At 34.6% G+C, this 12,531-nt stretch overlaps 1 long non-coding RNA gene and 1 pseudogene across 12 annotated transcripts in view; one reads left to right on the forward strand and one right to left on the reverse strand.

Moving 5' to 3' along the window:
* LOC137759205 (uncharacterized) overlaps positions 1-12,531 on the forward strand; it is a 520,553-nt gene that overhangs the window by 44,978 nt on the left and 463,044 nt on the right. The window lies entirely within an intron of this gene.
* On the reverse strand, positions 1,895-7,828 carry LOC137755078 (UBX domain-containing protein 2A-like; annotated as a pseudogene).

The following is a 12,531-nucleotide window of genomic DNA, read 5'->3' on the forward strand; positions in this document are numbered from 1 at the left end:
TTCTTCATTATTTTGCTAGGGTTTCATGAATTTTATAGATATTTCTGGAGAAACAACTTCTGGTTCTCTCATTTGCTGATTTTCTCTTTTGTTTGTTTGTTTTCTATTTCATTGATTTTTACTGGTATTTATTTTTCTCTTTCTTCTTTAGTATTTGTTCTTTCTCTAACTTCTTTTTGTACTGGGAGCTTTGTTATAGGATGCATTCACATTTAGGATTATATCTTCTTAATTAACTGACCCTTTTAAGCTTATGGCCCTACCTTATATCCTTGAATTCAATTTTTCCTCATTTAAGAACATCAACATTGGCTTTCTTATGATTAATGAATGCATGGCAGATATATGTCCCTTTCTCATGCATAATGGATGAATAATAAATATAGGTCCGTTCTCTCATTTTCAACCTGTTTGTGTTTTTATATTTACAGCAAGTTTCTTATAAATGGCATATGGTTGAATCTCGCTATTTTTATCCAGTCTTATAATGCCTCCCTGTTAATTGAAGTGCTTAGTCTATTTACATGTAATGTAAATTATTCATATGTGTGCATTCAAGTCTGATATACTGCTATATGATTTTGATTGTCTCATCCTTGTTCGTCTATCGTTCTCTCCTTAAATTGTGGGTGAATCAAATATTTAAAAAAATTTTTTATTTTATCTTCTGTTACATCTTTGTTGTTATTGTCATGTATGCATGTGTGTATATGTTTGTGTTTTGCATTAAAAATGCAATATTGATCTTTAACTTTGAACATTCTGTTTAAACTATTTTAATGTTTCATAAAAGTTTATCTATCATAATATGTTTCAAAATTACCTTTCAACTTTTATTGTTGTTTATTTTACCTCTATATATGCTGTAAGACCTCTACTATAATCTGAATTGTGTCCCCCCAAAACTCATATGTTTAAGCCCTAATCCCCAATATGATTGTATTTTGATATAAAGCCTTTAAAGTAGTAATTAGGGTTCAATGATGTCATAAGGGTGGGAGTTTAATCTATGATGATCAGTGTTCTTATAATAAAAGGAGGAGATACCAGGGATGTACACACCCAGGGTAAAGGCCATATGAAGGCACAGCAAAGAGATGGCCATGTACAAGCCAAGGAGAAAGGCCATGGGAGGAACCATCTCCCCTGCTTGCATCTTCATCTTGAACTTCCAGTCTCCAGAACTGTGAGAATATATATTGCTATGGTTTAAGTCATCCAGTGCAGGGCATTTTATATAATAAACTAATATACTTATGTTCTTTTATTATTTTTGGCATTTTAATAAGCTACAAAATTTTATTCATAAATATATATACATCTTAGATACAGTTGCCAAATTAATATCTGAGTATATCTTGACGTTACAGAATGAAAACTGAACACACTGTGAAGTTTAGTCATAGTTAAGGTGAAAGCAGGGTCTTGTAGTCTTTTGATTATATCTCAGTTATAAAATAATGACATTGATGCTTTTAACTTGCAATGTACATTTTTTTAAAAAATTCACTGCTCTTTTTAAATCTGAGGCAGCTAACATTTTAAAAAATCACTGCTGTTTGGGAATCAAAATAATGAATCATAATACAAACATATTTGCTAATTTATATGATGTTAAAATTCTTAATTATATAGCTACAAAATGTAGCTTATGTTGATTAACTGATATTTGAAAATGTGGAAAAATGCATTGAATTTCAGGAACATAGCTCCAGTCATAGTTTACTTTGCTAACTTGTACTTATTTTTAGAACTCTCATCAGAGGACAGTAAAATAGGACCTGGATCAAAGGTCCAGTGAATATGACTTTTCCTTACTGCATTTTGGTCTGCATGTTTACTTACAATCATTATTCCTCTCCAAATTTCCCACTTAGTCCATTAAAAATTAATGCTATGGAAGTTCTCTAAAATGTTCAGCTCTTTTTTGGAATCTCTCAATGATTGAAACATTGTACAAATTTGCTTCTTCCAGTGTGACTGTTTCATCTAGCAATTTGAGAAAAGGAAGTGGCACTGCCAGGGAAAGGGAGGACTTCTTTGAGATCCTTGGTATTTTCCGATGAAGTCTTTGATGTGGCTTACCCAAAACCTGTGAGATGCAGCTCAAGCAGTGTTTAGAGGGAAATGAATAGCTATTAATGCCTACAGGAAATATAAAATTTCTGGAAGATCCTTTTCCATTTGGCTAACCAGATCTGTATTTTAGTGAAATGTTCCAGATTATTAGACAACAGGCAGAGTGTCTTTATTCTCATCCTCAATGCTCATTGCTTTAGAAAAAAATTTTGGTGTAGCACTTTCCAGTCTGTGATCCTGCCCTGAGAAGGGCTGGAATACAGTCTTCATTGACATACATAGTTCTTTTTTTTTTTTTTTTTTGTCTTCAACTAACATCCACCATTTCTTTATCAAAAATCTTCTGTAATTCTGAAGGTAATTCACCTTTTTGGTGGAGTTCAGAACCTACTTACTGACTTGCACCATCAGAATAACTTCTGAAATCATTAGCGACTTAGAATCCATTTTACCATAATTTTTTTATGCTGACATTCACCTGTTCTTTTCCATGGGTTACAAGCAGTTAGCATCAATCTTCTGAGCTTGCTCCAATGGCTGTTAGCAAAATATTCACAGTTCATTTGTCAGCTGTCACTAAGAGAGTGGTTGTCAGATGCTGTTTCACAAATCCATTCTTCTGTTAAACCCATTTACTCTTTTTTTTTTTTTTAACATCTTTATTGGAATATAATTGCTTTACAATGTTGTGTTAGTTTCTGCTGTATAACAAAGTGAATCAGGTATATGTATACATATATATCCCCATATCCCCTCCCTCTTGTGCCTCCCTCCCACCCTCAATATCCCAACCCTCTAAGAGGGGTGGGAAAGGGAGGGTCACAAAGCACAGAGCTGATCTCCCTGTGTTATGCAGCTGCTTCCCACTAGCTATCTGTTTTACATTTGGTAGTGTATATATGTCAGTGCTATTCTCTCACTTCGTCCCAGCTTACCCTTCCCCCTCCCTATGTCCTCAAGTCCATTACCTACGTCTGCATCTTTATTCCTGTCCTGCCCCTAGGTGCATCAGAACCGTTTTTTTTTTTTTTTTTTTTTAGATTCCGTGTATATGTGTTAGCATATGGTATTTGTTTTCTCTCTCTGACTTACTTCACTCTTTATGACAGTCTCTAGGTCCATCCACCTCACTACAAATAACTCAATTTCATTTCTTTTTATGGTTGAGTAATATTCCATTGTGTATATGTGCCACATCTTCTTTATCCATTCATCTGTCGATGGACACTTAGGTTGCTTCCATGTCCTGGCTATTGTAAATAATGCTGCAATGAACGTTGTGGTGCATGTCACTTTTTGAATTATGGTTTTCTCAGGGTATATGTCCAGTAGTGGGATTGCTGGGTCATATGGTAGTTCTATTTTTAGTTATTTAAGGAACCTCCATACTGATCTCCATAGTGGCTGTATTAATTTGCATTCCCACCAACAGTGCAAGAGGGTTCCCTTTTCTCCACACCCTCTCCAGCATTTATTGTTTGTAGATTTTTTGGTGATGGCCATTCTGACTGCTGTGAGGTGATACCTCATTGTGGTTTTGATTTGCATTTCTCTAATGATTAGTGATGTTGAGCATTCTTTCATGTGTTTATTGGCAATCTGTATATCTTCTTTGGAGAAAAGTTTCTTTAGGTCTTCTGCCCATTTTTGGATTTTTTTTTTTTTTGATATTGAGCTGCATGAGTTGCTTATGTATTTTGGAGATTAATCCTTTGTCCGTTGCTTCATTTGCAAATATTTTCTCCCATTCTGAAGGTTGTCTTGTATATGATTTCCTTTTCTGTGCAAAAGCTTTTAAGTTTCATTAGATCCCATTTGTTTATTTTGTTTCTTTTTCCATTTCTCTAGGAGGTGGGTCAAAAAGGATCTTGCTATGATTTATGTCATAGAGCGTTCTGCCTATGTTATCCTCTAAGAGTTTGAGAGTGTCTGGCCTTACATTTAGGTCTTTAATCCATTTTGAGTTTATTTTTGTGCATGGTGTTAGGAAGTGTTCTAATTTCATTCTTTTACATGTAGCTGTGCAGTTATTCCAGCACCACTTATTGAAGAGGCTGTCTATTCTCCATTATATATTCCTGCCTTCTTTATCGAAGAGAAGGTGACCATATGTGCATGGGTTTATCTCTGGGCTTTCTATTCTGTTGCATTGATCTATATTTCTGTTTTTCTGCCAGTACCATACTGGCTTGATTACTGTAGGTTTGTAGTATGGTCTGAAGTCAGGGAACCCGATTCCTCCAGCTCCATTTTTCCTTCTCAAGATTGCTTTGGCTGTTCGGGGTCTATTTTGTTTCCATACAAATTGTGAAATGTATGGTTCTAATTCTGTGAAAAATGCCATTGATAGTTTGATAGGGATTGCATTGAATCTGTAGATTGCTTTGGGTAGTATAGTCATTTTCACAGTATTGATTCTTCCAATCCAATCCAATCCTACCTCAAGAAACAAGAAAAATCTCAAGTAAACAACCTAACCTTACACCTAAACAATTAGAGAAAGAAGACCAAAAAAACCCCAAAGTTAGCAGAAGGAAAGAAATCATAATGATCAGATCAGAAATAAATGAAAAAGAAATGAAGGAAATGATAGCAAAGATCAATAAAACTAAAAGCTAGTTCTTTGAGAAGATAAACAAAATTGATAAACCATTAACCAGACTAATCAAGAAAAAAGGGAGAAGACTCAAATCAACAGAATTGGAAATGAAAAAGAAGTAACAACTGACACTGCAGAAATACAAAGGATCATGGGAGACTACTGCAAGCAACTATATGCCAATAAAATGGACAACATGGGAGAAATGGATGAATTCTTAGAAGAGTACAACCTTCCAGGACTGAACCAGGAAGAAATAGAAAATATGAACAGACCAATCACAAGCACTGAAATTGAAACTGTGACTAAAAATCTTCCAAGAAACAATAGCCCAGGACCAGATGGATTCACAGGCGAATTCTATCAAACATTTAGAGAAGAGCTAACTATCCTTCCCAAACCCTCCCAAAGTATAGCACAGGGAGGAACACTCCCAAACTCGTTCTACGAGGCCACCATCACCCTCATACCAAAACCAAACAAAGATGTCACAAAAAAAGAAAACTACAGGCCAATATCACTGATGAACATAGATACAAAAATCCTCAACAGAATAACAAATAGAATCCAAAAGCACATTAAAAGGATCATATGCCATGATCAAGTGGGGTTTATCCCAGGAATGCAAGGATTCTTCAATATACACAAATCAATCAATGTGATACACCATATTAACAAGTTGAAGGATAGAAACCATATGATAATCTCAATAGATGCAGAAAAATCTTTCAACAAAATTCAACACCTATTTATGATAAAAACTCTCCAGAAAGTGGGCATAGAGGGAACCTACCTCAACATAATGAAGGCCATATATGACAAACCCACAGCCAACATCGTTCTCAGTGGTGAATAACTGAAACCATTTCCTCTAAGATCGGGAACAAGACAAGTTGCCTACTCTCACTGCTATTATTCAACATAGTTTTGGAAGATTTAGCCACGACAATCAGAGAAAAACTGGAAATAAAAGCAATCCAAATCGGAAAAGAAGTAAAACTGTCACTGTTTGCAGATGGCATGATACTATACATAGAGAATCCTAAAGATGCTACCAGAAAACTACTAGAGCTAATCAATGACTCTGGTAAAGTAGCAGGATACAAAATTAATGCACAGAAATCTCTTGCATTCCTATACACTAATGATGAAAAATCTGAAAGAGAAATTAAGGAAACACCGCCATTGTCCATTGCAACAAACGAATAAAATACCTAGGAATAAACCTACCTAAGGAGACAAAAGGCCTCTATGCAGAAAACTATAGGACACTGATGAAAGAAATTAAAGACGATACAAACAGATGGAGAGATATACCATGTTGTTGGATTGGAAGAAACGCACTTATTGTTGATACTTTCAAGAGTATTTACTTCTTTTATTCCCTTTGCTTTACTTTGGGTGTCATGGCCTCTTCCTCAGTTTCTTCAGGGGTCCTGGGACCCTACCCCAGTGTTCAACCTGCACAACCTCGCCCCATAGCCAGTTCACTAGAGCCCTTCCACAGGAACACTACTCCCTGAACCTCTGTTTTTTTTTAATTTAGAAAATTTAGTGATATACTTGTATAAACATAGGAATTTTTGAGTTCTGTGTATTTAGAAACTTATTTATTCTCTATTGTTCTTTATATCTTTTTGTTTCAATCTGTAAAACTATCTTTTAGCATTTCTTGGTAGTACAATTTTGCCGGAGATGAATTTTTTAAGATTTGTTTCTGTCCTTTTATCTCTACTATGTTTTCACAGGAAATAGACTTCTAGACTTTTTTTTAGCTCTTTAAAGATTTAATGTCATTGTCTTCTGAATTCCATTGTTTCTATGAGAATTCAGCTATAATTTTACTATCAATTCATTCTATGTCTTTGTTTTCTCTGGCTTCTTTCATAAATTTCCTTTGTCTTTTGTTTTCAGTAGTTTTATTATGAGGTAGTTGGCTGTGTTTTTATTTGCATTTATCACACTTCAGGTTTCTCTGAACTTCTTGGATCTGTGGGAGGTTTTGTTTGTTTGTTTTTAAACATTTAAAAAATTCTCAACCTTAATCTCTTAAAATATTTCTTGTGACCAATTCTCTCTTTCCTTCTTCTCTTCCTGGGTTTCCAGTACTTGTATATTTGAATGTTTTCATATTGTCCCATGGTTTTCACTTATCTATTCCATTTTTTCTCTGTCTTATTTTTGTGCTCTAGGTAAGATAATGTCTATTGTCACATCTTCAAGTTCAAAATTATTTCCTTTGTTTTGTCTATTCTGAATGTACCATATCAATCTAGCTTGTAGTTGAGTGGGGTTAGGGACTCTTGCTTATTTATTTATATTCAGTGCCCCATGAATTTGAAAATCCTCTAGTGATAGACAGCTGCTGCTTTTTGCTTAGCGTGAGGCCTGGAATGATTGAGGCTCTCTCTGGGTGTTACTGTTCCACCTTCTGCTTTCAGCAGTCCCAGGAAGACTTTACTAAAGATGGGTTTCTCCCTGTGCTTTGCTCCTCTCTCAGCAGTAGGGCATTGCTTGCTACCCAATGTAAGACTTATCCAGTGGGGAAAAGATTTTTCAGTTTCCCTGCTACCAGTGCAACCTGAAACAGGCCCTGTTTCCTTGAGCCTCATGTCTTAGGCTTTCTCAGCATTCCTACTCTTCCACAGCAAACAACCACTTCCTCCTATTCAGTGCAAAGTCCTGAACCCAAAGAGATTTCCTGGTACTCTCTCAACCGTAGCAAGTGTTTGCCTCGTACTGATGCACTGTCAGAGATGGGTGTGTGTCCTGCTCAGCCTTTAGGGGCAGATGGCTTAATGCCATGAATTTAAAGAGGCTGTGGTAGGTAGTGTTCTGTACCTCCCATAGCATCAGAGAGCTTTGCCTTTTAGGTCAATGCAGAGTCTTTCTGGCCCCCTCCCAGTGGTAGTCAGTCTTGGCCTTGTATTGATGTATGGGGTTGGGGAATATTGGTCATATTTCTGTCTTTCCCCCAGTGACAGATATTTTCTGCTTCAGGCAGTGAAAGATCTGGGGCAGATGGTGTTCAATTTCCTTCCTTTCCCCAGTAGCAGAGAGCTGCATCTTTCATCACATCAAGATCCAGGTTGAGTGTGGATGGTTTTCCTGCACACTGCTCAGGGTGGCCAATCCTTACCTTGCAGTCATGCAGGATTGGTGAACAGGGAGGTTGCTTTAGGCTCTCCTTCTTCAGCCCCAAACATCAGCAAGCCATGCATCCTGTGAAGTTGGTATGTCTACCCTCCCTGTTCTCAGTCCCTCTCATGAGCAATTGACCTATGAAAAGGGTTGACGAGGGAAGGCAGTCTCCTCCTATGTCTGGGGCTTTCAGGTATTCCAAGTTAGCGTGCTAGCCCTTACTTGGCATTAATAAGTCATCAAATTTAAGCTGTTTTGATCCAACTTAATTTTATAGTAGCTGAGTCTATTTCCCATTGTTATGTCTTAGATGAAACACTTTATGTGTCTTATCCTTTCTCAGAAATGCATGTCACCCATTGGAATTTTTTTTTTTCATTACATAGCCTTTTGATCTTACTATTTTGTTGAAGGGCAGGCCTGTTCTCATTTTTAAGGGGATAGTAAAGTTGGTTTTTTGGTTTTTTGTTTGGTTGTTTGTTTGTTGCTGCTTTCCATGTTTTATGCAAAAAACAGAAAAAATAAATCTCACTCTTCAATTTTAAAACATAATTTTAGAAAGAAATGAAGTGTTAGCATATAACATTTGCCTGGTTTACACTTTTACTAATGGGCATGTTAGCCACATTTTTTTTGTCATTCTACCTCTCATAGTCCTTTAAAAGTATAGATGTTTGACTCAGTTTCATGGTAAAAAATAAGAATTTGATAAATTAGAAGCCCATTTTATTTAATATGTGACTATTATTAAGTCCATCAGGTTATATATTTCTAAAGAGCTACAATATAAAGAGAAAGAAGAACAAACTTTGGATTTTTTATTGTCTGCTGAAGCATTTCTTATAGGCATGTACAGACAGGCACACTGATGTACAAACAGATCCACCTAGAGTCTTCATTTCTACATCTTTACTGTCATCACCTATTTACAGAGAGACTCTTTTGTGACTTCACATATTTTTCTCCTAGAATTTTCTAGTTAACCTCAGATATTGCATGGGCTCAAGGACAGTCTGTTGGTACAATGATATTTGTTCTGTAATAACATGGGGTTATTACAAGTCTTTATGAGAGGACTTTAGCCTAGTTTTTTTCAGATCCTACAACATGTCTTTTTCATTATTTTTAAACTGGATGGTTAGAGTGTGTGGATCATTAAACTTTGCATTCACACTAAAGAACAGAAATAGTGTAGGTTTTAAATAAGAGAGAGTACTAGGGCACTAAGGAAGAGAGTGTCCTTTCTGACTTTGCAGAGGCGAAATCCTTGACTAAATGGCTGATAAACAGATCACTTTGAATATTTATAATAGTTTTGCAAAAAACTCCAAAGCAGTCATGCTACCTGTAATAATGAAAGTGAAAATCTTTTCAGCTACAGACTTATTTCAAATAATAGTAATTTGTATATGTTCTTCCAAGGAGAACTAATAATTATATTTTCATTTTTTTAGATATGCAGAGGTAGTAGCAAGTTTTTCATGGATTTTAATGAATCATGCATATTTCAATCTATGCTTAGCAGTTCTAGACTTACCACTATATCCTATTTAGCTTCTTAGGGCTTCTCAGCATATTTACCAAGTTATTTTTGAATACAAAAAATTTTATTAAGTTCATAACCTAAGTCCAGAATGGTACACAATCATATTTGTATTAGTGATGCATTTACAGAAAGTAAACACACACTTTTTTTCTTCTTATAGGAAGAAACAGAGTATTACCAGATCCCTCAAATCCTCCTTCACAACCTCTTTTTTTTGGTGACTACAACTGCCCCTCCCCCCAAAGTGAATAACAACAATGCTGACATCTAAAATAATATATTGTTTTTGCACTTAATATAAAAGGGATCATCCATTATGTACTATGTCTGTCTAGCTTATTTTCATCAATATTTTGCATATGACATTCACCCATATTGCTACATTTGGTTGTAGTTTATTCATCTCATTAATGAGTAGTCCATTTTATGAATGTATCACAATTCATTAATTGGTTTTGCTGTAAATAGACATTTGACTCCTTTCCAGATGTTAGCTAGTACAAATGTTGCTGCTATGAATGGTCTTTTTCATATATTTAGCTGAACATATGTGGTGGGGAGATACACACAAGTGAAGTTACTTGCTCAAAGTATAAGTAGGTTAGCTATAGTAAATACTACCAACCACCTTTGTAAAGTGATTTCATTAATTTAAATTCTTAACAACAGTATATGAAAGCTCCAGTTGCTCCATGTTCTCCCAAAACATGAAATTGTCTATTATTTTTATTTACCCTGCTGGTGAGATTATATTCCTGTTTTAATTTGCGTTTATACTTTATGATGAATGAAATAGAGAACTTTTTCATGTGACTTATGTCCAGTTGAACATTATCTTTTGTGAATACCTTGTTTGAATCTTTTGCCAATTGTTCCATTAGGGTATCTTGCTTTTTATTGATTTATGAATGCTTTTTATATATTCCAGACACATCCATTATTATATACATACATATATTAATGTACATATATTTTATATCTACTTTGTAGATATACAAAGCCCAGAACATATTTCTCTATATTTATGCATTTATGTTAATCCTAGAGAAATACTAAGAGTTGAAGAGGATGGAAGACACAGACTATTAAAAATTGACAGGTCATCTTGAGGCTATGTCCTTGAAATCTCTCTTATGACATGAAGATATAACAGTAACTGAAGATCTTGGGGGCAAAATGACATGTTAACAAACATTTTTCCACAAAAATCCACTCTTATTTTGACCACGAACTCTTACCTCATGTTTTGAATTTGATCTTCAAAGGCCACTAAACTCAATCTCTCATATTCTTCTTTTCATCAAAGTTTATGTCTTTTTCTTGAAGTGTTCTAGAACTCATTATTTTCATGGTTGTCTTACCTGTTTTTTCTCCCAGGCCTCTGGGATCTGCCTTACAGTTATCTTAATAGAGATCACGTGTATTATTATTTTTTCCTTTGGCTAGTATAACATCAAACAATAGCATTAAATTCTATCTCTGATAGAGCTGTATGAGTTATTCATTTCTCCTTTTACCCATTTCTACCTAATTTATCACCTCATACCTGCATGATTTCATTTGCTTGCTGACTGATCCTCATGGCTTTTGTCTACCTCCCTTCCAAGTCATTCTATACAAGGATAACAGATATATATATTTAAAAGTTAAAACTCTTTATGAGAATAACCCACTTAAAGTCATTTAATAGTAAAGTCTTAGCATGCAGACAGAGTCTTCCAATATTTGATCACGCCTTACCTTATTAACTTATGCTCTAATAGATTTGTGTAATTGGGACGTGACATTGAATTACTTAATATTCTTATGGCAGTAAGGAAGAATTCTGTTTAAATCATTGTCCCATACCTACATTCTATTAAATAAGCAAGCATCTTCATTTTTATAAACATATAAGTTATTTTTCTGTAGAATTCAACTTGTAACTGTTTTCATTTTTTCTTTCATTTTATTGCAAGTCTTTTGAAAACTTTTATAGGACATGATTAAGTTATGATAATAACTAAACTTAAAATAGTGCATTCTTCAGTCATTGTCAGTGTTCTAATATATGTCTTGTTCTTTCAGAAATAATTTAAAAATTCACATTTTTCAAAAAATCATTTGAGATTAGTTTAGGGTAGACTTAGATAGGCAACAGGGATTTTACTTCAGTATTGATACTCCACAAAAATTTGCTCAGATTCCCATATGATCGTACCATATTGCTTACAGCACCGCCCAGAAGGTTAGTATTAAATATCAGTCTTGATAAGACCCCAGGGGATTTAAGTACATCTTGGAGTCATTTCTCTCTGATTTCTCTTGAGTTATCTACTGTGGAACATGAAACAATTTTATTTTACTTAAAAAGCTCAGGTCTAAAGAAAAGATGGTTGTTTCTTCCAAAGGAAAATATTTTTATACGAAATTTCAGTTAAAATATTTCAGGATATTTCTGTCTTTGTAATGAACTCTTTCATGTGAATCAGTTTATTTTGAGTCATTCTTTTAAATTGTAGAGAACATTATACATACCATGTTTATTTTATATCTTATTTTTGTTCTTATTATTCACTGTTTTATTCCTCAAAAGATTAGCTGGCATAGAGTAGGTACTGAACAAATATTGTTTTAATGAAATTAGCAGGTCCACTGTGTACTATTATTTACCTTTGAGCACACTAATCTAATCTCCCAATTTCTTGGCCTTTTTCTGTAAAGTGTCAGTAATAAAGTAAGTATGTATTTCACAAGGTTGTTATTAAGATTAAGTGAGATATTGAACATAAAGCAAAGTATAGTGCTTAGCACATTGTAAGCTCTCAATAAGTATCAGCTTTTCTTATTTTCTTATTAAAATATTTTCAGGACTTTCTTAAGGAAAAATCTTAAGTAGTATAAGTTACTATATTCAGTTTTAACTATTTAATAGATCAAATCCAGCATGAAAACACAGACATTCCTAGTGTAGAGAATGTTACTGAGAACATACTGCTGCCTGAGGCAGTTTCTCAGGGAAGTCTCAAAATTGTTTGAGTAATGACAACGGTGTGATAGTAAGTGTATGTAATAGTTTCCCAGAGCTTCCATAACAAATTACCAGAAACCTGATGTCTTAAAATAACAAAAATGTTGTTCTGTCCCCGTTCAGGAGACTAGAGTCTGAAATCAAAGTTCAGCAGGG

This window comes from Eschrichtius robustus, chromosome 2, assembly GCF_028021215.1.
Source record: "Eschrichtius robustus isolate mEscRob2 chromosome 2, mEscRob2.pri, whole genome shotgun sequence".
Classification (NCBI taxonomy): Eukaryota; Metazoa; Chordata; class Mammalia; order Artiodactyla; family Eschrichtiidae; genus Eschrichtius; species Eschrichtius robustus.